This window comes from Zea mays, chromosome 4 (assembly GCF_902167145.1).
Source record: "Zea mays cultivar B73 chromosome 4, Zm-B73-REFERENCE-NAM-5.0, whole genome shotgun sequence".
Lineage (NCBI taxonomy): Eukaryota > Viridiplantae > Streptophyta > Magnoliopsida > Poales > Poaceae > Zea > Zea mays.
This window is the reverse complement of record NC_050099.1, coordinates 150,058,004-150,085,110: the sequence shown is the minus strand read 5'-3', so window position 1 is coordinate 150,085,110 and position 27,107 is coordinate 150,058,004.

Genomic DNA, 27,107 nt, shown 5'->3' with positions numbered 1-27,107 from the left:
AGGTTGTTGAGAGCAATAGTGCAGCTCTCGTCTTCAGCATTCTTTTGCGCCCTTAAGGCGTTGCTAAGTATTAAGCCCTACACGAAACAATGAATGGATTAACATAAGAACAAAAGACTAATTCAAAATTGATAAACTTCCAAATTCACAATTTTTGTACCTTCAGACTGTTGTATGAAAGGCTATCCGCAAGATCGTCCTTCGTCATGGCATAGAGGCCAACATCGAGCCTCGGAAAACCCATGCTTCTGGCCATCTCCCGGCAGACGGATAATTCTTTGTTGTCTGAGAGGCAAAACAAGAAGTCATCTTCATCTGTACCATTAAACACTAGGGCCCCTTTCGGGTACTTCAGTTCTCGGGCATAGTGTTTAGCTTCAAAAATTTCTTCCTCAGATAATCTTTTTCCCGAAGCATGTCGAATGATATAATCGGAATATTCGGAAGGTGCTTCGGGAGCAAGGGATTCAGTTTCTTTGGCCATATTTCTCTCAAAAGCTATATCAGTATTTGGAGGTACTTCTTCCGCCCCCAGCTTGGCTGTGGCAAGCTTCGTCTCAACAAGCACTGTGGGTTCGGCCTCGGTTCCAGCCTTAATTGTTGCAGATTTAATTTTATCTGCCTAGTATCAGCTTCAGCCTGCGCCTCGGCACTTTCGGCAACCTTCTTTATGGAAGAGGGGCGTTTGGAGTCTGTTGTTTCCAAAATGTCTAATGCATTTACCATCCTTTTCCTTCTAGGGGTTATTGCAGAACTTTTTCTGCCTTCAGCACTGTTGCTTCTGCTGAAGGACTTAGAACTGTGGGCATCTTTGTTACTTCTTCAGTTTTTTATCTTTCAGCCTTATCTTCATCAACCTTCGATTCAATAAGCTTAGTCGAAGGCGCCTTCGGCATTACAGCCGGCTCTTCAATCTTCTGTGTGGGAGGAGCAGGTTCTTTCGCTTCAGAAACTGAAGAAGTTTCCCCGCCAAACTCAGGCACTATGGCCGGTTCAATGTAGCGCGGTCAGTGGGTAAGGACCTTCAACTTTTTCCTCTTTGGCGCAGGCTCGCTTGGAGCAGCCAAAGAAGCAACCTTCCAGAAGTTGCACCCTTTCTTTTCTGGCCCCGTGGCGGGTAGCGATAGTCAGGGTACACAAATCCAATAGCATCAAAAACCCTATTTAATCTTTTCTTTTTTCGGCTGCCAAAGGCCGCGAATAGTGCATTATCTTCGGACTTGGAATATGCTCCAAGTAGCTCATCACTAGTATTTTCAACACACTTCAGCCAGTCATCATCTGGTTCGACAAACTGATCTCCAAATCTGAAGGTGTATTTCAATCGAACGAGACTGCCTTCGCTAGGGTTAGTGATGGCTTCTTTCGGCATTTCCCAGCAGTCTATCAGTGGCCATATTCTCTAGGCTACATGTTCTTGAATTAAGTCTCTTGTCCCAATAAAAGAGCAAACTGTGCTGAAGACCCTTCGGCATGCTTCGGCTGCCTCATCAATTTCTACCTTCGGCTTTCGGAGACCGAAGCGGGACTAGATGGGTCGCATGATGATTTCTTTAATATGTTCTCTCGCCTTCAAATCATTTTTCATGTAAAACCACTCTTCTATCTAGGCCCCGGGCTACCTCTTCCGAAACGCTGGCACTGGGTAGCTTGCGCCAGAGCGAGCAACGAAGCTATAGCACCCAAAATTGTTATGATATTGTTCTTTACCCCAGGGCTTTGTCTCGTACGAAAGTTCGTGCATGCTGCAAAAACAACTTGCACTTGGCTCTAGACATACCCAGACGAAGATCCCCATTCTAATAACTGCTTTGGGAGTGATCTGGTGAAGGAAAATCTGGTACGTCTTTAAAACTTCAACCACAAATCTGCTCAACGGGAACCGAAGTCCAACTTTGAAGAAGCTTCGGTAGATTACAACTTCGTTTTCTTTGGGAGCAGGAACGGCTTTGTCTACGTCAGCCCTCACAATAGACATATCTCGAAAATACCTTCCTCTCATATTATCAAGATGACTCTGTTTGATAGTTGATTTCTCGAAGACTGCGTGACTTGGTCGCTAGGGCCGATCTTCAGAGTCTTCGCCTCCACTTTCCACATCATAGCTGTCGCTATCATCAGTATCTTCAGACAAGCCTCCCAGAATTTCTTTAGTAATCTTCTCTGTATTCGTTTTTGCTATTGACTCAACAAATCCTGCAGTCTTCTCCTCAAGAAGCTTCTCCTCTTCGGTTAGCTTCGTCTCAGCAACTGTCTTCTTGACTTGAGACATCTTATCTTCGGAAATGACGAAAACGTGTCCTTCAAACCGAAGCTAAAGCTTGAGAGCTATCAAGCGTTAATAAGCAGCAAGTTAACAAATTGAGAAAATAAGGCAAATGGCACATGCAGTGTATCAAATGCATTCAGTGTGAGATCCTATTTATACGCCCAGCGCACTCCAAGTTGGAGGGCCCCGTCTGTCATTGACTGTTGCTATTCTAGCAAAGGGAATGTGTTTTTTCAGACCTTCGGCTTAGGGCCTTCGTCCATGTCGCAATCTGAATTCGTTATTCTAACAAATTAATATTGCGAGGGGCTACTGTTGGGGGCCTTCGTCTTCCGAAGGTCCTCAAAAACATAATTTAACAATGTTTTCCGAGTGTAATATGTGAACAAGCGCCTTCTGTCTCGGATCAGAATCACACGGTGTGAAGAGCATGAACAATACGAAGGTTGACGCAGCGCCGAAGCTGCATGCAAGGGAGCTTCGGCATAACGACAGAAAAGGGGAACCGACTTAAAAGGGAAAAGACTATTTAGACTTCGGTGGATTACCTTAAAGTTATTAGCAAATGTAAAGGGCCTGGATGTAATTTTACACGGGCTGTGTCCCGTGCCTATAAATAGGTGAACAGTACCCCCGTACTGTTCACGCTGACTGATACTTGCTTTTGCGTTGCTATTATATTTTTTGTCTTCTGTCAAGCCGAAGGTACTTTTGTAATTCAATATTGTTTCTACCTTTCTATGATGATATAATAAAGTTGAATTAATAATTCTATATAATCATTCATGTTGTCTCTAATATTTCACATGCTTCTCCTTTCTTTAACATATGTTGCGATGATGAAGGTACGTCCTTCATGACCTTCGTGTGAAGAACATTATATCCTAAGGGAAATAATGTTTCAAAGGACGAAGGGCATTAACCTTTAACATTTTTGTGTTGCCTTGTTCTTAATTCATAGCATTTGAGAACAAGTCCCCAACAGTTTCACTTGAGTAAGCTATACTAAGACAATCCAAAATGGTAAGTTTGTATCTCATTCATATGGATTATAATCTTTGTTTTCTAAATAGCTACTCTTGATGCAGTTTAAAGTTCCCTTATCGTTAAATCTAAAAGTGCATAAGAATGCTTTTTGTTGATATTCATCACATACATATGCACTAACATGGATATGATTTTTAAACTGTAAAAGGTACAATTAGTGATCCATACTCTCTAAATTTTGGAAACCCATATTTTGATATCTTAGAAATCTACTTCAATCGGTATCCATATGCTTCACATTGAATTGGATCACTAAGTTGTAAATTCCATGCATAACTTGTCTTTATGATATGAATGCTTGTGCGACTAACCTAGATAAGCTAGGTGCACCAAAGGTCAAGCTAGGTTCATCATCAAGAAGGCAACACAATGATGTATCAAGAAAAGGAGAAAAGGCTCCTATTCTTAACTCTAGTTTTTATCTGTGTGATTAAATATTGACTTGAAACCACGTAAGATGGTTGTCAAGTATGTGTGGGTGCCTACATAAAGAGAAAGGCCACAATAAGGAATGTGTGGGTACCCAAGGCTCTTACTACTAATCTCAAAGGACCCAATTTAAATTGGGTACCAAGATATGAAGCTTAAACTTGTTTTGCAGGATCACTCCTTCAATGGATCAAACTGGGTGCTCGATAATGGATGTATGAAACATATTTGGAGTTAGTAGCAAGGGTGGTAACAATTGAGTCTCAAGTGCATATTATTTTCAAATCTTATCTTTTTTGTGACTTGTGTAGCCACTAAGTAAGAATAAGCACTTGAGGATATACATCAGTTGTTAATTATGAAATAAAGGTCCAATTGGAAGATAAATGAATATTATCATATGGTCAGCAATATAAAACTGTGTGATGTATTCTCTCTCTAGTTAATTTGGATTTGATTCTTCTATATTAGACACTCACCATAATATGGATTAAGTCAACCCTTTAGACTTCACTGAATAACCAAGCATATTATCCATGTCATTCAAAATATATTGTGCATGAGGGCTTAAGGGGAATTTAGTCCATATTATGAGGTTTCTCTATTTTAGCAACTAGCTTGCCTTCCACATATAAAGGGTTGCTAAATAAGAAACTAGTGCTTGTGCTACTAATGCCATCTCTTGTGTTGAGTTTATCCATAGAAAATCTATGTTAAGAGATGGTGCTTATTATTAAATTGGATAAATCACAAGCTTAAAGGATACTATTCAACTAAAGTAAGATGAAGTTGATAAGAGGCCAAGGTATGAAAATTTCCTCTCCTTCAGTTGTTTTAGTATTCTACCCTTAGTAGGATGTACCATAGTATAGGTTAAATTCCTTGCAATGTAAAATGTTCAATAGTGCATAAAACTTTGACATCAACTATATGTGTGCACTAATGTAAAGGAATTTAGTCTATCCTTTTGGGTTTCGAGAATGATGATTTATTTGCCATCCACATATAAGGATCATCATTTGTGAAACCCTCCCTTGTGTTTTAATGCTCTCTTTTTTAAGTGTTTCAACAAGGTCATTCCAAGTGCTTTCAAGATGGATTCAAAATCTACAAATATAAGAGTCTTGGTTCTTTGAATCATTGAGTTTCAATTGACCTCATATCAAGTATGATCGAATCAAGAAAAGATGAATGAAGTTCTAGATCACTTGGTTGGATGAAATCATAAAGAGAAAAGAAATCACAGTGAATCAAGATGGAAGTAGAACTATCCTGTAAACCAAATAATGAAGAAGTAGTGACATAATCATATAATATCCTTCATTATGAGGTTTGAGGTTCATATTAGCATGCTTTACCCTTCAGGATTTCAATTGACATACTTTCAGTTCTTAAACCTTCAATTGGTTTAATTTTCATCATCTATGTAAAGCATGTTATGTTAAACCAAGATATAGTGCAAACATCTCCTTTAACCTCGTATTGTTGATCTGCATAAGTGTACTTTGTGTACTCTTACATGCACAAATTGAGGGAGAGTTTAGCCTATATCATGTGAGACTAATGATTTCTTTCAAGTTCATGTTGTGTAGTCTCACCCCTTGGTGAAAGGAGAACATCAAATGAGGATGAGTGGTTCCAAGGAAATGATCAAATATTTACCACATGTCACCCCATGGATTAGTTCTATTGGGGAACGATATGTGTTCTCTAGCATAAATTCAATTGTTTCAAATATATTATGCCTTGACCAAGATATATGATGAACTCCTCTAAGAATCTTAAGTGAATCAAGTGCATGTTACAAGTAATTCGAGTACTTGATGCATACATTTAGGGGGAGCTCATTCTATATCTTGTGTCCTTAAAAACTAACATTTTCGTTTAGTGAATTTGTGTAGTTCTTTGAAGAGAATGAGTTCTGTTGATTTTTGAAGAGGATAAGTTTCTCTTTGGCATGCTAAATTTGATGGGTATGAAAGATTCTTTGCTCCAATAAATGTATCTTTTATACATTTCATAAGAGAATGAGTTTCTCTTTTATATGCTACTCCAACATCATCTAAAATTGGTAAACATGTATCATATTCTTTTGGTTTGCAAATGTCTAAAGTAGCATAACTTATAAATTCTCCTGTCTAGAAATTAATTGATTAAATAAGTGCACATGTTCCTTATGTTACATGATTATGTTCACTTGATATATACTCCTTTTATGCCAATGGTACTTTAAGATGCAAATAAGTACTCTCAATAGGTATCAGTTGAATTCATATATATGTCCGCACTAAAACTTGAGGAGAACTAAGTGTAATATGCAGTTAGTGATATGCTTATCTAACAAATTGTATCAATTGGTGGTTTTCAATTGATATTTTTCGTACATGATCACTAGTTGTAGAATCCATACTTGTGAAATTTTCATGTTGCCTCTTGCTGTGATAAGAAAATGCCAAGTGACATCTAGACTCCAGGTATCAAGTTTCACCTTTAATTTAGTATGACAATCTTCATTTGATATCTTGGACCTATGTCACAATTATGCCAACAAGAGCTTGCAAATGAATTCTAAATCGAACACAAGTCTGGAAACCCTTGACAAGGTAAAACGCAAAGGTACATCACTTATGACACTTATCCATTACCTTTGTGCCATCTAAGGATCCTTTTCATGATAGTGTGTTCACATCTCGCTTAATCATAATTTCTACTTTTTATACTATTTGTATCCTTTTTGGAGATTTACGACAAAGGGGGAGAAGTTTTGTATTAAATCTTACCTTTAGTCTTATGTAACTAAGTGTTAGAAGACTTTTAAGAAGGGGAGATATAATTAACAAAAAGGGGGAATCATAAAAAACATAAGGTGTAGAAAGTTGATAAGTACATTCTATGCCATTAGCATCACGTTTATTTTATGACTCACTGCACCCCATGAATAGTATGATATAAGTTGTCTCCATACTTTGGCCCAAATATGTGCTTTTGGCATTTGAGTACAAAAGTGTTATTTTCTGAAATGCACATATTTAGGGGGAGGAAACTATATCATAGGATTCAAAATCTTATTTATCAAATCTTATGTAAGCTTTAAATGTGTTGTCATCAATCACCAAAAAGGGGGAGATTGAAAGTGCATTCATCCCTTTTGTGAGTTTTGGTGATTTGGATAACAACACATTTAAAGGCCTAACGAGTTTGCTAAGTGTTGAACAGGAAATTCAGTATAATGAATATACTTCAATAGTGTATAATGAACAGTGAACAAAGGTTCAACACGAGGTTAAATAACCAATGAGACAATGCAAATGGATACAATATGATCTCTATATTGGTTTGAATATATGGACAAGACCTGAGAAATCACTACATACATATGATCAGAATAGAGGATGAAGTGATTAAGAGGATTGGTCAAGCCAAAGTGAATAAGATATGAGAAATCATGAAGTGGCTTGACCATATTACTATCAGTCCATATATTATTCTATGAGAATCAAACTAGAGCTTGATTGATATTAACAGTTATATCTAGAAGACATTCACACAAGGTTCACAATATTGAAGAAATGATTCTCTCAATTGATGCTCAATATGATGTGACTCAAGAATGGCTTGATAGGGTGAAGATAGCAAGGAAAGGGCTTTGAGGAACTAAGCAAAGGTGAAGGCCAAGCAACGGCTTATGAACCGAGGTACCATAACTAAGGTGAAGAAGAGAGTACTTGCACTAAGTCGATGAACTAATCAGCTATGAAGAGTTATAACATGTTGATGCATCTGTACGGTGACTTGAAGCCATGATTTGAACTCATATATGGTGATATGGTACAAGTCACAGGGTTTGATTTGTGTTTGCTTCAAAAGGTGAGATAAAGATGTTTGTGATCCTTATGAAGCAACGCCATGGAGAAATCACAAATGAGACACCAATTACTCAAGGAGTTTACTTAATTATATTTTATTTAACTTGAGTATAGGAATCGTCGTACTATCAAGGGGATCCAAAAAGAAGGTTGGTGTTTGCCAAAGCTCAAGCCTCTATATTCAAAAGCTATTTTTGAAAACCCAAAATCTCTTGAACATTCTATGGTTGACCGTGGTTAGGTTTGAGAAACCTAGAGTGTTCTTGTTGAAAAGCAGCTGAACTTGGTCAACTGCAGTTGAGCTTTTTAGCTGAACTAAACTTCAGTTGAGTTGAGCTTTTTCGACTACAGTTGAGCTTTTTAGCTGAGCTGAACTTCAGCTGAGTTGAGCTCTCTCAACTATAGTTGAGCTTTCTCAACTCCAGCTGAACATCAACTTCAGTTGTGAATCTTTTTGACCATACACCAGCTGAACTTGCCTCCGGGCAGTTGAACTGGGGTTTTCTCTCCTAAACTCTCTGGTCAAGATCAGTTGAACTGGTTTTGAGGGGCAGTTTAGCTGGTCTCTGACCCCTCTGACTTCTGACCATCAGTCTGCCAGTCAGTCTGGCAAACAGGTCACTAGATATGTTAGGGCCGGTTCAACCGGTCTGGTCAATCTGGTCAGACTGCTGGTCAATCTGCCTGACATGCCAGGGGGCGGTTCAACCGGTTTTAGACCGGGTTTTGGCTCAAAAGGCTAGTTTTGAAGCCCCACTTATATATACTCGCTCCTACTTCTCTCCCCATACAAGAGAGCACGACCCAAACTCCATTTCTAACTTGAGAAACACCTCCCACTCTCTCTCACACATCTCTTGCCTTTCTCATTTCAAATCTTTAGAGAGGAATCTTTGAGTGAGTTTGAGAGCTATGGTTTTTGGTGTTTCATCTCTAAATCCCCCTTGCTCTTCTTGATTTGAGATTTGGTACTACATTGTGTTCTTTGTGGATTCATTACTCTTGGAGCTTCTAGCACCTAGACGACTAGGTGTCTTTTGTGAGTCTCCAAATCTTGTGGAAGACCACAAGAAAGTTTGTATTACCCGCTAGTTTGAGCAAAGATTATTGTGTGGGCTTGACCTTTGTGGTCGGCGAAGGGAGGATTAGGGTTGAAAGAGACCAGGCTCTTTGTGGGCGCCTCAACGAGGAAGTCGAGCACCTTTTGTGGTGTGACCGAACCTCGGGATAAATCTTGTGTCTCTTGTGTTCTTGTTCATTGTGTTTGTTCGTGTTCTTCGTTCTCTCACCCTTCCGTGGAAGATTTGTTCATATCTTTTTGGTGTGTGGATTTTTTAGAAGTGCCATTCTCAGATCTACTACTTTGAACCCTATGGATCATTTAGAACATCTCATTTTCAAAGTTAACTGAGTGAATTTCGAGATCAATTCAGTTTTATATCTCATCGTTTAGTTGAGCTCGTGCAAACCAGTTGAACCAGTTTTGACACCTGTTGAACTGGTTTTACCCAGTTTGTTTCTAGTTTTTGTTGAAAAAGTTTTAACTTGCCTATTCACCCCCTCTAGGCAACTTTTAGGGTACCTTATCTTTGAGGGACCGAGGACTTCGCTGATAAAGTAAACCGAATGTTGCACTGGGTATGCGTGCCCTTCTTCTGCCCGCTCGACTACCAACGTGGTGCTTACCACGTGAGTCGTGGAGGAAGTATATAGCACTAGACCCTCGGTCGACTGATCGGATGTAGCTCGATTTGGTGGCTTGAGCACTAGTGCTGTGGTCAAGAACTTCTTTAGTGCTTCCAAGGCTTCCTGTGCCTCTATGGTCCACTGAAATTTGTCCACCTTCTTGAGCAACATATAGAATGGCATTCCTTTCTCGCCTAGCCTTGATATGAATCTGCTCAGCGTTGCCATGCATCCAGTGAGCCTTTGTACCTTCTTCTGTGATCATGGTGGCTCCATCCTCATAATGGCCTTAATCTTCTCTAGATTTGCTACTATTCCCCGATGACTAACGATAAACCCAAGTAGCTTTCCAGTCAGCACTCCTAATACGCATTTCTCTGGGTTTAGCTTCCATCGGTAGTGTCTCAAGCTGTTGAAGACATACTGCAAATTCTCGATGAAGTTTTCTGTCTTGATGACCACATCATCAACATAAGCCTCCACTCGCTTGCCCCAGTGGTCGGCTAAGCATGTCTAGATGGCCCTTTGGTAAGTCGCTCCGGCGTACTTGAGGCCGAACGACATGGAGGTGTAGCAAAAGGCTCCGAACTGTGTGATGAATGCAGTCTTCTCCTCGTCTTCCTTCACCAGACTGATCTGATGATATCAGGAGTAGCCATCTAGGAAGGAGAGCATAGAGCAGCCAGCAGTTGAGTCAACTACATGATCTATCCTAGGGAGTCCGAAGGGATCCTTCGTGCAGTGCTTATTGAGATCGGTATAGTCGACGCACATGCTCCAATCAATTTTATTTTTTTTTAGTACAAGAACAGGGTTTGCCAGCCACTCTGGATGCAGTACTTCTCTAATGGATCTTGCCGACACTAGGCAAGCTAACCCTGCACGAATGGCTTCTCTCTTGTTAGGCGTGAAACGAGGGAGGTTATGTCGGATTGGTCTTGCCTGAGGATATACTTTGAGTTTGTGCTCCGCCAGTTCTCTCGGGACTCCCAGCATGTCCGCAGGTTGCCATGCGAATACATCCCGATTGTCTTGCAGAAACCGGACGAGCGTGCTTCCTATTTGTCGTCGAGGCTGGAGCTGATAATTGTAGTCTTGCGTTCATTAGAGAATCCCAGATTGATCCTTTTAGTTTCATCAGTCGGGCGCATAGAAGTTGCAACCTGACTTCGTTCGAAGGGATCGTGAGATTTTCGTCCTCTAGTCTACTATTGGCCTGCGCGGGAAGGGCTACCGAGGGCCCGACAGTGAGAGTCGTTTGGATGGCGCCCCGAAAGCATTCTGCGGCGCCTTGGAAGTCGGCGTGCATGGTGATAATCTCCTGAGGTCCTGGCATCTTGAGTATCATGTAAGGGTAGTGTGGAATAGCCATAAACTTCGCCAGTCCTGGTGTTCCAATGATGGCGTTGTACCTGCAGTCAAAGCGCGCCACCTCAAACCTCAAGAACTCGGTTCTGTAGTTCTCTGGGGTTCCAAAGGTGATGGACAGGTAGATGTGTCCAAGTAGGTACTCCCCTTCGGCCGTCACGATGCCGAAGAAGGGAGTATCCGACTCGGTGAGGTCTTCGATGGCGACCCCCATGGCCTGGAGTATCCGAGGGAAGGTGACGTTGATGCTGCTTCCCCCATCCACCAACACTTTCTTTACCAGGCTTTCTCGGATCACAGGATCAACGTGTAGCAGATATTTGTTGGGGTGATCGAAGTTAAGCCATTGATCAGCTCGGCTGAAGGTGCGTGTTCCGACCATCGGTAAGGGGCCGGAGCACTAATCGTGGCCACCAGGACCTGCCGATCGTTGAGCTTTTTTTGCCTTCTGCTTTCTTGTGCCCCATGGCCTCCGAATATGACGTTGACCTCCCTATCAACAAGCGGGAAAGCTCCACCCCTCCCCTCTTCCTGTTGCTGAGGCTGCCTAAGCTCGCCAGGCTCTCCTCGCGGCGGTGGAGGTGGTAGTGGCTGGAACGGTCGGCCATGCCCGACGAAGTGTTTTAAGTCTCTGCAGTTCCACAGGGTGTGGTGCATGTCCTTGTGATACAGACAATGGGAGTCGAGGATCTCATCCAGTGTTCACGCTCCTCTGCAAGGTGCGTCGTGGGCTCAAGCGGCAGGTGGCCCGGCGGTATGCACCTCCTCGTGGGACCTTTTTCCCAGTGCTTGTTCGGCTGCTGGTTCGTATCCCACCGCGGTGCGGGCGACGTGGATTTTGTGCCTCCGATGAGGTCCTGGGCCAGCTCATCTGCAGTGATGTAGATATCCGCCTCCCTGAACAATTGTTCGGAAGTGGCCGGTGCCTTTGAAGTATGGCTCGGACGAAGGCCGAGTCGTTGGATCCTCGATAGAAGTCTTCAATCACAGCCGCCTCAACGACTTCGAGGATGAGGTTCCTCATCGTTCGAAACCTTTTGAGGAACGATAGGAGAGTCTCATCACTCTAGCGCCTAATGGATTTGAGGTCCCATGGATGTGCCGATTTACTGGAGAGAGAGCAGAAGTTCACGATAAATCGGCGACTGAAGCCACCCCAGTCGTCGATGCAGTGTCGAGGTAGGTGTCGGAGCCACTATAGCGCATCCTGCTCTAGGACAATGGGCAAGTACGCTGTCATCATGTTCTCTGTTGCCCCAACAGCCCAGGCGGCGGTCGTATAAACGACCAACTAGCCTCCCGGGTCCTGCTTAGGCTCGTACTTGTCGACGTTGGAGACCTTGAAGTTAGGAGGCCATTGGATTGCCTAGAGACGAGGAGAAAGTGCGGAGACTCCATACGTATCCTTTTGCCGATGTTCGCCGTCGGTCCTAGGGAGGGAGTCGGTGCTAGGTCGTCTCGACCGTCCCCGGAATGGACTACTGGTCGAAGCTGCCGCCGACTCAATTCGTGTGGCATGGCTTCGCGCTGGTACACCGTGATCTCGGTCGTACTCCTCCTGGTGCCTTATCTTATTTTCATGCCATCGGTCACGTGAAGCGCTGATGGTGCTTCGTGCATCTCGTTGATTGTTGATGGCGTGAGGCAGGTCGTTCGCGGGATGTGCGAGGTGTAGAAGATGATTGGCTGCCTGAGTAAGCAGCCGTCGGTAGCATGTAACACCCCTGGTGTTACTATCACTAAAACTTGAGCATAACATCATGAGCATTAGCATATCATGTGTTTGTTACACTTAGAGTGCATTCACTGGGCAAAAAGTTCAAACAAGTTGTATTGGTGTAACCCTAGGGTAGGGTACTTAACCCTAAACTAGGCTTAGGAGTGACAATGAAGCCCAAGCATGAGAAAACTTCAAAACCCATTAGAAATGATCATAAGATATCACATTTAATGGACTTGAGTGGCATCCAAACCCTAAAAGTGCCAAAAATCCTGAAGAGACCCCTAGAAAACCCTAGATTAGAACCCTAGGGGGTTATGTGTAAATTTTGTACACTTTTGGACCAAAGTGTAAAAATCAAGATATTAGGGCACCTCAAATCATATGTTTCACACATTTGAGGATTTTCAAATCAAACCATGAGATTTTGGCTTATTTGCAAAAAGTCACACTATACCTCTCATGTGACTAAGTTAAGTTGAATAGGGCTGACTTTGGAGGTCTGTATTTCTAAAAATATAAGGAATTTGCCTAGGGTCAACACATCAAACTTATAGAGCTATCATAGGGGTACAACTTTTCTTATGTGATTAAGCCTTGATCACATGAAAAATTTGGAGTAAAGTGAGCACAAAGTCGGGCTATCAGTCAGCCCTAAGTCTGAATTCTCATTAACAATGAAGTTGGATGAACTTAGAGCTCGATTTTGAGTAAGATCCTGTGACTGTTTGATGGTGGACATTAAAACAAAGTTTGAAAGGGATTATAGGGCAACAATTTTCCTACTGGCCGAAGAACAAGTTGTTCCACAAAAGTTGAAGAACGAAGCACTACAAATTGCTCTATCAGGCGTCTGAATGGAGTCTCATTGTACAGTGAACTGAACATGATCCCAGATTCAGCCCCCCTCACCATTGGTGATTCCGCGCTGTTGTAACACCCTGAATTTTGGGGTATAAAAATTTCTTTGCTCTGTACTCAAAATTCAGGCGTTACATTTCCTTTTTATTCTCCTCTTTTCTTTTTTCTTCAAAAAGGTAGAGTTGACCTGAAATGTGCATGTGTTATTTTGATAATATTTGTGTGTTGCAGGCATGTCGATGCACAAATTTTGTTTGCTAAAAATGGTCTCTTGGCGGTGTTTTCATTTAAAAAAGGAGAATATTAAATTTGGATGACCTAATATAAATTAGTAGATTCAGATATATATATATATATGATATACCTATTTATATAAGAATATAACGAAGGAAAGCAAAATCTTTTCCCACCCCGTCCCTGTAGCTAGTCCGCCCAGCCGCAGGCTTGCATGTGCGCATGCACAGCTTGTCTGCCCTCCGTGGCCTGTTCCTGCGTAACCAACACGAGCGCGCATTGGCCCAGCTGGCTTGCCCTGCTCACGCCGGCCCAGCACGGACGCGCCTGGTTGCCACGCCTCGCTCCCACGCGGATGGGTTTCAGCGCTTGCCCTCGCGCCGCCGGGCCCACCGGCCAGCAGAGGTTACTGCTCTTCTTCCCCAACCTCTTCCTCCCGTCCAAGGTGCCCCACATCGCGAAAACCTCGTCAACCGCCCCCACGGACGCGGCAAGGCAGGGTCGAGCCTCTTCGCACGGCAGCCGGCCGGCTGCAGCCCCTAGCCGTGGCCATGGCGGCGGCCAGCACCGCCCCCTAGCTGACCTCGGCCCTCCAGCGAGCCCGCTCGACCACCTGAGCCGCGGCCGCAGCCAGCCTAGTGGCCCGGCGCGGTGGCCAGCCCGCGCAGCCAGCGTGGCGGCTCGCCGGCCTGCCAGCGCGGCGCGCGTCGCCAGCCAACCTCGGATGGCTAGCACGGTCCTCGGCACAGCGGCCAGGGCATGCCCGGCTCGGCCTGAGGCGCGGTTGCCCGTGCCCTGCGCGCCCTCGCAGCCGGCCGACGTGGCACGCGGCACCCAGCGCGGCCGGTGACCTGTGTCCGCGGTGACGCACCCTCGGCGGCTCTGTCTGCGCAGCCAGCGCGGTGCGCAGCCGACGCGACCCGATGCCAGCTCGGCATGCCCCAACGCGGCAGCCGGCGTGGCTCGCATACGTGACAGCCTTGGCTCAGCCTTTGCGTGGCCCCGGCGCAGCGACAACCGTCGTCGAGCACGGAGACGCGCCCAATCAACATCATCGCGCCCAAAGCCTATATGCGTCGAGCCCATCTCACGCCGAGGTGAGAACCTTGTCTACCTGTTGCTGTCTACCCATGCGCGTAGTCCGTCGTCGCCTAGCTGGTGTTTTCACGCCACGCGTCGTAGCTCGCGCGTTGTCGCGTGTGACACACAGGTTGTTCGCTCGTTATTAAATTGTTCCACGTGTGCCGCGCGACATCTGCACGTGATAATAAATTGTTTCACTCGTAAACACTCGTGTTAGTGACGTTAGTTCATCAAGTCATATATGCTAGATAATTAACTTAAGGTTCGCTTGACTAATATTTATTAGATTAATATTCCAATTAGATTAAATGTGTGGTGTTTATCTTGCGCTTTTATAATAAGCACTAACACGGTTAATATTAACTTAACGACTTATTTAATAATTATTTAGTAGAAACGTGTCACCTATTTAGTCTTTCTCGCCGGTCGCACGAGTTGTTTCGCACGCGGTGGCGTGCTGTTTCGCGTGTCATCCACGCGTTGTTTGCGCGTCATCGTAGTTCGTTCGCGCGTTTGCGCCGCGCGTCTGGTTCGCGTGTTGCCGCGTGCTGTTCGCGCGCGTCGTCACGCGTCATTTGCACATGGTCGCACACGTTGTCGTGCTCGCAGTCCATGTGCTCCTTCGTCGCATGGTCTGCACATAGTTCGCATGTGATGTACTCGTAGTCGCGTGCTGATCCGCGCATCGTCGCGCGCACTGTTTCGTGCGTCGTCCGCGCGCTAGTTCGCGCGTGTCCGCGTACCGTGCACGTGCCGCAGTGCTGTTTCGCGCGCGTCGTCGCATGTTGTTCGCGAGTGTCACACGTGCTGTTCGCACACGTGTCACACGCTATCCGCGCGCGAGATTAACTGTTCACTTATAATCACTCATGTCAGTTAATTAGTTATTTATTTAATCATCCACAATTAAAATAGTAAGTCAGTCAAAGCTAAGTAGTAGTTTTAGTTTATATTTGATATGATAATATCAATGTATAATTATATCGAACTAATATTCTAATTAATACTCATTCAGTCTAAACTTTATAACTTCTCGACCGTAACTTTGACTGTCGCGCTCCTCATCCCCGCGTAACCATAGAAGCGCTCTATATTTTTATATTGCTCGTTTTGATAATATTTTATCTTGTATGGTGTAATGTTCTTATGCAAGTATATGTTTGCTTGTGCCTGTTTGTATTCGTTGCGCGTCGCGAATAGATTGCGGTCTGTTCCTGAGCTTCGAGGAATCGACGATCAAGATTTGGTGAACCACTGGTCCCGAGATCAAGCTCCTCGAGTTCTACGAGATTGAAAACCCTGAGCATCTGTTTGGTGAAGGCAAGTGTCCTCTGACCCATTATGTCCCATTTACCTTATAATACACTGTCCCGCATACTATGAACAACCTAAGGATTTACTAGCTTTCTATTTACCTTGTCCTTGATTTACCTTTTGGGTTACTATGGTTAGCTACATGCTAGCGCTTTACTTTAATCAATGAACATGATGAGATACAATGATGATACTACGATTTTATTCTGGATATGATGATATACTTGTGGCATTTAGGGGACTCGGGCTGTTTCCCGAGTACCTCTCCGTAAGGACCTGTTCGTTGAGAGACCACCCGGGATAACAGTGCAACCATGAGGGTGAAATGGGATGCCCTTAGCTAATTAATTAGAGGAACTAGAGGTGTAGTTGCTTCGCCGTCGTGCCGTCAATGGGGTCCAGGCACAGTGCTTGCTCTGCCGAGGCTGAGTGCCGAGGTTCTTTCGTTTTGCTTTTGTTAGTCACCCTCCTGCGGGGAGAGGTACTGTGTTTATCAAACTGGAGAAACCTAACGGGCGGCTATGACCTCTAGGGAATCTTTGTAAAGGCTACGTAGTGATACCCTGCCGGACCACCTAGGAAGTGATCAATGGGGAGTCATGATCCCCAGGCAAAACGGGAATCACGGCTCATGGGTAAAGTGTGCGACCTCTGCAGAGGGTAAGGAAACTGATATATCAGCCGTGCTCACGGTTAAGAGCAGCCTTGGGATCCTCTTTGATTAGAGATACAGATGATCTGAGACACAATGGTTTGATTTATGGTTTTGGTTCGATGACGATAATGATGTTTCTCGATGAGGAAATGACTCACGGGTTGGTTATATGATAAAACTTGGCTTCCACTAATAATAAATACCTGACCAACTAAAAGAAACTGCTTGAGCTTAACCCCACATAAAGCTAGTCCACCTCAGCCAAACGGGACATTTGCTGAGTACGTTGATGTGTACTCACCCTTGCTTTCACAAAACACCAGGTTGCCTTTGGTGCAATCTATGCTCAGGAAAAGAAGAAGGCGTCGAGGTGGATCTCCAGGAGTTCCAGGACGTTGATGAGTTCGAGGATTAGGCTAGCGATCTCCCCCAGTCAGCTGCCTGTGGTGGGTTGTTTACGTTGGCTACGTTTCGATTCTGCGTACTTTGATTTATATTATGTAAATGACTCTAGTCTGTAATATTATTACTTACTCTTTATTGTAATTCGAAGCATTGTGCTATGATGAGTCATTTATGTAATCGCTGTGTACGTGAATTTCTGATCCTGGCACGTACATGGTTCGCATTCGGTTTACCTTCTAAAACCGGGTGTGACATAAGTGGTATCAAAGCCGTGCTGACTGTAGGACCGCTGACCTAGAGTAGCATTGGTTGTTTTAAGGACTTATTGATTATTACTTCACCCCATCCTTGATTCTGCTTCAAAATATTAGTCAGCTTGACTAATTCTATGTTCTTCTCCTATATGCCCCCTTGCCAAAAGTATTTTATTCTAGTATGGTCTATACTTCTCTCAATCTATTAGATCTGATCTCACTCTTATGCTTGCGACATCTTTGTTGATGCCCCCTGACCATGGCCTTTAGTCTTTTGGGACTCTTTCCTCATCCATTATTAAATTGCTACTATTTGACCATCTCTATTCCATTTTGTTATTGACATGCTCGTATCCTTGCATTTTTAATACACTTATCCCTTAATCTAAAGCACTTACCCTTGTACCTCTACTACCTATTTAAACATTTTAGTTTATATGTCCATGATCTTACTGTCTTTTGAGACCCTTTCCTATTCTATTGATAAGTCGCTATCTTTTTGGCAATTTGTACTTTCTTGGTTTTGGTATGCTCGTACCATTGGAATCTTGCATACACTTATTTTTATATATGCTTACCTTTATGTCCCAATATATGTTTGAAATATTTCAGTTAACATGCCCTTGACCACCCTTGTTTCCTAATGATCCATGAGTGATCATTTTATTTTGCGCACCTATGGTAATCTCGTTGTTTCCTTGTAACTTCCTTCGGTAATGAATTTTTACTTCAACTCTTCTGTCGGAACCTCACTTATCTTATCCTTGATTGTTTTCTCCACCTTGCCATTTGGTGAGTCTTGCCTTGACTCTGTCCATGGATTATGCTTTTCATCATTATCACATTTACCCTTATCACCTCTATATCTTACCTTGATGTTTATCTTATACTGGCCCTTTAAAATCTCCTCTTTTCCATCTCAATCTGAGCATTGTACTTTACCTACTGTTCCCTTGGCCGTATCCTCTTCCTCATCGCTTGTAAATCTTCAACTCCATCCTATGTTGTGTCTCTGTTTAGCGTTGCCTTGACCTTTCCCATCTCTCGACCATACCTTGGTGATGACATTATGTCTGTTATCTAAAATCTCCAACTTGTCATCTCATTTCGGGAGTGGTATTCTACTTATCCCGCCTTTTGGTCGTAACCTCATATTTGCCACGCGCCAGCCTGGCCTTAGCTTCATTCTTTGTTGTACTCGTACCCTTGGTTCCCTTAACTTCATTCTTTATTGTACTCGTACCCTTGGTTCCCCTGCACTTTCACCTCTTCCCTTACGCCCTTGTCTGTTATCGCCTTTAACCCTTGTAATATATGTATCTTCACCTAAATGCTTACCTTGAAATTATCCTTTAAAAGCCTCCCCTTCCTTTCAACCTAGTTTGAGAGTTGCGAGTTACCCATCTCTCCCTTGATTTCTTTTCACTTCTTGTCGCCTTACAAGTTTTGTGTTAATTCCATCTCTTGCTATGTTTTATTTGCTATCACCCTCACCTTGTAGTCCATCGATCTTGCCTGGATACTCATCTTTATTCCTACTTCTTAAAAACCCCCTCTCTTCCACCTCAATTTCAGAGTGATAGTTTACCTATCGGGCCCTTGGACGTATCCTCTTCTTTTCCACTTGCAGATCTTGTCTGAACTTCATCCTTTGTGGTACTTATATCCTTGGTTCTTATGCACATTTACTTCCTCTCTTACATTCTTGTTCGGTATCACCTTTAGCCCTTGTAATATTCATACCCTTACCTTCATGCTTACTTTGAACCTCCCTTTAAAAGCCTTCTCTTTTCCATCCTTGTTCGAGGATAATGTCTTACCTATTTCGCCATTGACTGCTCCCCTTCTTTGACGCCTTGCAAGTCTTGTCTAAAATACATCCTTTATTTTGTGTTTGTCCATTATCACCTTAACCCTTGTCATCCCTTCATCTTTACCTTGATGCTTATCATGTACCCATATTTTAAAGCCACATTTCAAGAGTGATGTCTTACCCATCCCGCTCTTGCTTGTTCCCTTTTCCTCTATCGCGTTGCAAGTCTTAGTTTTTGCTCGATATCACCCTTACCTTCCTAATATCTAGATCTTGCCATGATGCTTATCCTATACCTACCTTTTGAAATATCATCTTTCCCATCTCGATTTGAGACTGTTGTTTTACCTATCCTGACCTTGGTTGCAATCTCTCCCTTGTAGATTACAAACCTTGCTTTAGCTCCATCCTTTATAATGCTCATGCCCTTATTATGTATGTCTTATTATTCCCCTTGCCTTTCAATGACCTTAGAATAGTTTCCCCTTGGTAAGGAAAGACCACCATTTAATTAAAAATTACGTATAGCAACGAGATATTTATTGTTGTATGCTTGTGCTGTTTGTCTTTGTGTTATGACTGATTTGCTTCTTTGTGATGAGTGTTGGTGTGTTGTGACCCCTGGGTCCGCAATGGCATCTGTTTACTAGCTGAGTGCCATAGAGTTAAGTAGTTGGGTTATCCCCCTGCTCTCTCTAATCCGTCTATGCTTACCTTTTCTCGCTATCCTTTCCTCTTGCACCTGTCCACTTGGCAACCTCCAACCTCTCTTAGTCAATCAAGATCGAAGTCGGCTGCATCTTCACCAAGTGCATATCAACGCTCCTGTTAAGGGGGTTAGCCGCTAACCGCGATGAAGACAATGCGACCAACATCAACCAACAAGATCAGAGTGGCGCGGCAGAAGCGTCTGTGGCTCCTAACCCACGGGTCTAAGGGATCCTCAAGAATTGTATCAATTCGTCGTGAACATCTGAAGGTCAAAGAAGCTAGTTCGCAAGTTAAGCATGTAGAGTCAAAGTCAACTCAAGAAAGCCGTGGACAACCTATGAACCAACCTTGTCGTTCTTGCTAGCCTCTTCTTGAATCTCGGGGGCGAGATTCTGTTAAGGGGGTTAGATTTGTAACACCCTGAATTTTGGGGTATAAAAATTTCTTTGCTCTGTACTCAAAATTCAGGCGTTACATTTCCTTTTTATTCTCCTCTTTTCTTTTTTCTTCAAAAAGGTAGAGTTGACCTGAAATGTGCATGTGTTATTTTGATAATATTTGTGTGTTGCAGGCATGTCGATGCACAAATTTTGTTTGCTAAAAATGGTCTCTTGGCGGTGTTTTCATTTAAAAAAGGAGAATATTAAATTTGGATGACCTAATATAAATTAGTAGATTCAGATATATATATATATATATATATATATATATATATATATATATGATATACCTATTTATATAAGAATATAACGAAGGAAAGCAAAATCTTTTCCCACCCCGTCCCTGTAGCTAGTCCGCCCAGCCGCAGGCTTGCATGTGCGCATGCACAGCTTGTCTGCCCTCCGTGGCCCGTTCCTGCGTAACCAACACGAGCGCGCATTGGCCCAGCTGGCTTGCCCTGCTCACGCCGGCCCAACACGGACGCGCCTGGTTGCCACGCCTCGCTCCCACGCGGATGGGTTTCAGCGCTTGCCCTCGCGCCGCCGGGCCCACCGGCCAGCAGAGGTTACTGCTCTTCTTCCCCAACCTCTTCCTCCCGTCCAAGGTGCCCCACATCGCGAAAACCTCGTCAACCGCCCCCACGGACGCGGCAAGGCAGGGTCGAGCCTCTTCGCACGGCAGCCGGCCGGCTGCAGCCCCTAGCCGTGGCCATGGCGGCGGCCAGCCCCGCCCCCTAGCTGACCTCGGCCCTCCAGCGAGCCCGCTCGACCACCTGAGCCGCGGCCGCAGCCAGCCTAGTGGCCCGGCGCGGTGGCCAGCCCGCGCAGCCAGCGTGGCGGCTCGCCGGCCTGCCAGCGCGGCGCGCGTCGCCAGCCAACCTCGGATGGCTAGCACGGTCCTCGGCACAGCGGCCAGGGCATGCCCGGCTCGGCCTGAGGCGCGGTTGCCCGTGCCCTGCGCGCCCTCGCAGCCGGCCGACGTGGCACGCGGCACCCAGCGCGGCCGGTGACCTGTGTCCGCGGTGACGCACCCTCGGCGGCTCTGTCTGCGCAGCCAGCGCGGTGCGCAGCCGACGCGACCCGATGCCAGCTCGGCATGCCCCAACGCGGCAGCCGGCGTGGCTCGCATACGTGACAGCCTTGGCTCAGCCTTTGCGTGGCCCCGGTGCAGCGGCAACCGTCGTCGAGCACGGAGACGCGCCCAATCAACATCATCGCGCCCAAAGCCTATATGCGTCGAGCCCATCTCACGCCGAGGTGAGAACCTTGTCTACCTGTTGCTGTCTACCCATGCGCGTAGTCCGTCGTCGCCTAGCTGGTGTTTTCACGCCACGCGTCGTAGCTCGCGCGTTGTCGCGTGTGACACACAGGTTGTTCGCTCGTTATTAAATTGTTCCACGTGTGCCGCGCGACATCTGCACGTGATAATAAATTGTTTCACTCGTAAACACTCGTGTTAGTGACGTTAGTTCATCAAGTCATATATGCTAGATAATTAACTTAAGGTTCGCTTGACTAATATTTATTAGATTAATATTTCAATTAGATTAAATGTGTGGTGTTTATCTTGCGCTTTTATAATAAGCACTAACACGGTTAATATTAACTTAACGACTTATTTAATAATTATTTAGTAGAAACGTGTCACCTATTTAGTCTTTCTCGCCGGTCGCACGAGTTGTTTCGCACGCGGTGGCGTGCTGTTTCGCGTGTCATCCACGCGTTGTTTGCGCGTCATCGTAGTTCGTTCGCGCGTTTGCGCCGCGCGTCTGGTTCGCGTGTTGCCGCGTGCTGTTCGCGCGCGTCGTCACGCGTCATTTGCACATGGTCGCACACGTTGTCGTGCTCGCAGTCCATGTGCTCCTTCGTCGCATGGTCTGCACATAGTTCGCATGTGATGTACTCGTAGTCGCGTGCTGATCCGCGCATCGTCGCGCGCACTGTTTCGTGCGTCGTCCGCGCGCTAGTTCGCGCGTGTCCGCGTACCGTGCACGTGCCGCAGTGCTGTTTCGCGCGCGTCGTCGCATGTTGTTCGCGAGTGTCACACGTGCTGTTCGCACACGTGTCACACGCTATCCGCGCGCGAGATTAACTGTTCACTTATAATCACTCATGTCAGTTAATTAGTTATTTATTTAATCATCCACAATTAAAATAGTAAGTCAGTCAAAGCTAAGTAGTAGTTTTAGTTTATATTTGATATGATAATATCAATGTATAATTATATCGAACTAATATTCTAATTAATACTCATTCAGTCTAAACTTTATAACTTCTCGACCGTAACTTTGACTGTCGCGCTCCTCATCCCCGCGTAACCATAGAAGCGCTCTATATTTTTATATTGCTTGTTTTGATAATATTTTATCTTGTATGGTGTAATGTTCTTATGCAAGTATATGTTTGCTTGTGCCTGTTTGTATTCGTTGCGCATCGCGAATAGATTGCGGTCTGTTCCTGAGCTTCGAGGAATCGACGATCAAGATTTGGTGAACCACTGGTCCCGAGATCAAGCTCCTCGAGTTCTACGAGATTGAAAACCCTGAGCATCTGTTTGGTGAAGGCAAGTGTCCTCTGACCCATTATGTCCCATTTACCTTATAATACACTGTCCCGCATACTATGAACAACCTAAGGATTTACTAGCTTTCTATTTACCTTGTCCTTGATTTACCTTTTGGGTTACTATGGTTAGCTACATGCTAGCGCTTTACTTTAATCAATGAACATGATGAGATACAATGATGATACTACGATTTTATTCTGGATATGATGATATACTTGTGGCATTTAGGGGACTCGGGCTGTTTCCCGAGTACCTCTCCGTAAGGACCTGTTCGTTGAGAGACCACCCGGGATAACAGTGCAACCATGAGGGTGAAATGGGATGCCCTTAGCTAATTAATTAGAGGAACTAGAGGTGTAGTTGCTTCGCCGTCGTGCCGTCAATGGGGTCCAGGCACAGTGCTTGCTCTGCCGAGGCTGAGTGCCGAGGTTCTTTCGTTTTGCTTTTGTTAGTCACCCTCCTGCGGGGAGAGGTACTGTGTTTATCAAACTGGAGAAACCTAACGGGCGGCTATGACCTCTAGGGAATCTTTGTAAAGGCTACGTAGTGATACCCTGCCGGACCACCTAGGAAGTGATCAATGGGGAGTCATGATCCCCAGGCAAAACGGGAATCACGGCTCATGGGTAAAGTGTGCGACCTCTGCAGAGGGTAAGGAAACTGATATATCAGCCGTGCTCACGGTTAAGAGCAGCCTTGGGATCCTCTTTGATTAGAGATACAGATGATCTGAGACATAATGGTTTGATTTATGGTTTTGGTTCGATGACGATAATGATGTTCCTCGATGAGGAAATGACTCACGGGTTGGTTATATGATAAAACTTGGCTTCCACTAATAATAAATACCTGACCAACTAAAAGAAACTGCTTGAGCTTAACCCCACATAAAGCTAGTCCACCTCAGCCAAACGGGACATTTGCTGAGTACGTTGATGTGTACTCACCCTTGCTTTCACAAAACACCAGGTTGCCTTTGGTGCAATCTATGCTCAGGAAAAGAAGAAGGCGTCGAGGTGGATCTCCAGGAGTTCCAGGACGTTGATGAGTTCGAGGATTAGGCTAGCGATCTCCCCCAGTCAGCTGCCTGTGGTGGGTTGTTTACGTTGGCTACGTTTCGATTCTGCGTACTTTGATTTATATTATGTAAATGACTCTAGTCTGTAATATTATTACTTACTCTTTATTGTAATTCGAAGCATTGTGCTATGATGAGTCATTTATGTAATCGCTGTGTACGTGAATTTCTGATCCTGGCACGTACATGGTTCGCATTCGGTTTACCTTCTAAAACCGGGTGTGACAGCTGTGATCATCGCCACCATTGCAATTCGTGCTCAAGGAAGTGCAGATAACTATGGTGGGTGAAAAATCTGGCGCTGGGGATGAGCTTGGGGTACTGTTGCGCTTAGCCACTCATCAATCGCACTGGCGACGTGGCCAACCGACCGTCGTCGAGGTAAACGTCGTCGCCGTGATCGTGCCACGACCATAACCCTTTAACCACATCGCTACTAGCCGCAACAGCTCACCAATGACCAACATAGCCCCTCCGCCTTTGAGTGCCACGGTAAACCGCGTCGGTGACTCATCCCTTCTTCCCGGCCGCTAGCGCAATCTCTTCGAATTGGACACCACCGCTCACGGACTCTATAAATTGAGCATGCCATAAGCTCCGTGGGATAATTACCCATCCAAAGCACTAGCACTTGCCTTCAATTGTTCACAAGAGCCTCTGAATTGCTCACTTCCCCCAAATCAGTTTTCCGCCGCTGTGAAAGACCCTCACCGTGGCCAGCGCGTTACAGGTCCATTCCCACCCTCTGTTCCTTTGTTTCAGTGCTCTGATATGTTCTTCAAGCTCATCGGCCCATCCAATTGCACTAGACTAGGGTAGATCACCAGGAACGCTTCATGCTGTCCATTGATCGCGATGTCACCATGGACAGTGTGATTTAGAGCTCAAATGTTGCAATTAAGTGTGGGGAAATGGTCGTTTAGGGTTGAATTTGGTGTCCAGCAAAGGGAAGGGCTAGCCGTTGCTTATTCTGGCCCGTACAAGCTCGCCTGAGCTCAGCCTGCCACCGTTCGCCGTCGGGGATCGCGGGATGTGAAGAATTAGAAAGTGGAGGGCCTCGGTGTAAATGTCAGTGACACATTGAAATAGTGTGCGGCACTATTAACTAGTTTCTCAAACGACCGAGGACCCTTGCGCAAAGTTGACACCGCAGGTGCGCGCGGACGCGCGTTTTCCCCGTTCTCGGGCCGACTTGGGCCGATTACAGTCCGATACTATTCATCTTTTTCCTTTTCTTTTTCTGCCAGAATTAGAAAATCCATAGAAAATTCCAGGAAAATGCTAAAAATATGAGACCAATTTTTTTAAACTCCTAAATTTCTATAGTATTTAATAAAAATAGTTTTAAGATTTTTGGTCCAAACAAGGAATTATATAGCATTCAAAAAGGCTTAAACCTATACCTTTGGAATTTTAGAAATTAATTAGTAACTCCAAAAATCACACAACTCTTTGGATAAGCTTAAAACGATATTTAGAAACTTTGGGTGAAGTTTGAGTTGATTTGCACAATGTTTGATACCTAAACCCCAAAACCCTGATCTTCTAAGCAGTGCGTGCCCTATGAAATAAAATACTGACTCCAAAAACCCTAGTTTCCTAGAGTACTATGAAGGAAATTGTATTCAAGACCTAATATGATGTACCCTTATTATCATTGCATTTTCATAAGCATTACATGAGCATTCATGATTATATATGATTCTATATAGAAAACGAAGAAGAAGTAGTGGTTGAAGAAGAAGTTGCACCACCACCACCTGAAGACCCACCTGTCGGGAACTGCTTTTATTTCGCTATTTGTGGAGCAGAACCCGACTCTCCTATAACACAAGGCAAGCCCCGGTGAATTTGCCACCTCCTTGCTATTTTAAAATCTGTCTCACTTGCTTGATGCATTAGGTGATAGGAGTTGTGTGCTAAACAATTGATGCATTTCCTTCCTTGGAAGATTGATTACCTTTCCTTGATCACCTATTTTATGAAAAGGTTTTTCTTATGCTTAGTCTTTCTCTAGAAAAACAAATGTTTTGTTTTGACAAAATATGATGCTTCAAGTGGGATGGGATGTTTTCGAAAATAAAACTTGATGGTGGATCCATCATGGCCGTGATGGGTTCAACATCGGAAATGATGTACCTCTGCCAGGTACCAAACTTTGGGTTTGAAATGATAAAGCTGAGACCGGGCGGGTGACTTGCACGAGAAGAGAGTCTCGGTGTAGTGTCTCTGTCTGAGTCGATTAAGGACCGTCTCGATGTAGGCTTGATGATCAAGGACCTTTTAACTGGTCACATGCCTCATCATGGGTAAGCTTTGCCTCGAGCGGACTAATACCAGAATAAGATAACACGCAATGGGAGTGGAGAGATGGCAAGAGTAGCGTGTACCCTCTGTGGCAAGAGGCTAGACGGTGGTGTATCTGTGCTCTTGGTTGGTGTGAACCTGATATGGTATTAAGAATCCCGGTGGCGAGTTGACATATGCAAGGGTTAAGTGCTACATATGTCGTGTGATTGGAGATCCCTAGCTGGGTATTAATCGATTTGGATCGCCGTTACTTCTCGGACATGAAGACTTGGTCACTGCCCTACACGTAGCATTCCGGTGAACAAGAAGGGTTGATAAAAGGATGGCTAGTATAGGCCAAGTGCTTGAACTAGGGTAGAAAGAACTCTAGAATTAGGTAATGTCGGCGTTTCGAGACCGGGGGGTCCCTAAGCCGACGAGTGAGTGTGCTGCGTGCCCCAGCCCAGATGGGTCGAGCGCGTGGGCGAGCGCGAAGGGGGGAGAGGCGAGGTGGCCGGAGACGGGCGTGAGAGAGGTGGAGATCCCGCGGCCTTCGTGTTCGTCCCGCGCCCAGGTCGGGTGCGCTTGCAGTAGGGGGGTTACAAGCGTCCACGCGGGTGAGGGAAGCGAGCGGCCCCAAGAGAGCGCCTGTCTCGTCCTCGTCCCCGCGCGGCCAACCTTCTCTAAGAAGGCCCTGGTCCTTCCTTTTATAGTCGTAAGGAGAGGATCCAGGTGTACAATGGGGGGTGTAGCAGAGTGATACGTGTCTAGCGGAGAGAGAGCTAGCGCCCTAGGTACATGCCAATGTGGCAGCCGGAGAGGTCTTGGCACCTTGCTGGCGTGATGTCGTGGCTGTCGGAGGGGCAACGGAGCCTGGCGGAGGGACAGCTGTAGGAGCGGTCGAGTCCTTGCTGACGTCGTCTTGCTTCCGTAAGAGAGCTGAGAGCCGCCGTCGTCACAGAGCTTGTGGGGCGCCATCATTGTCCATCTGGCGGAGCTAGCCAGATGGGACGCCGGTC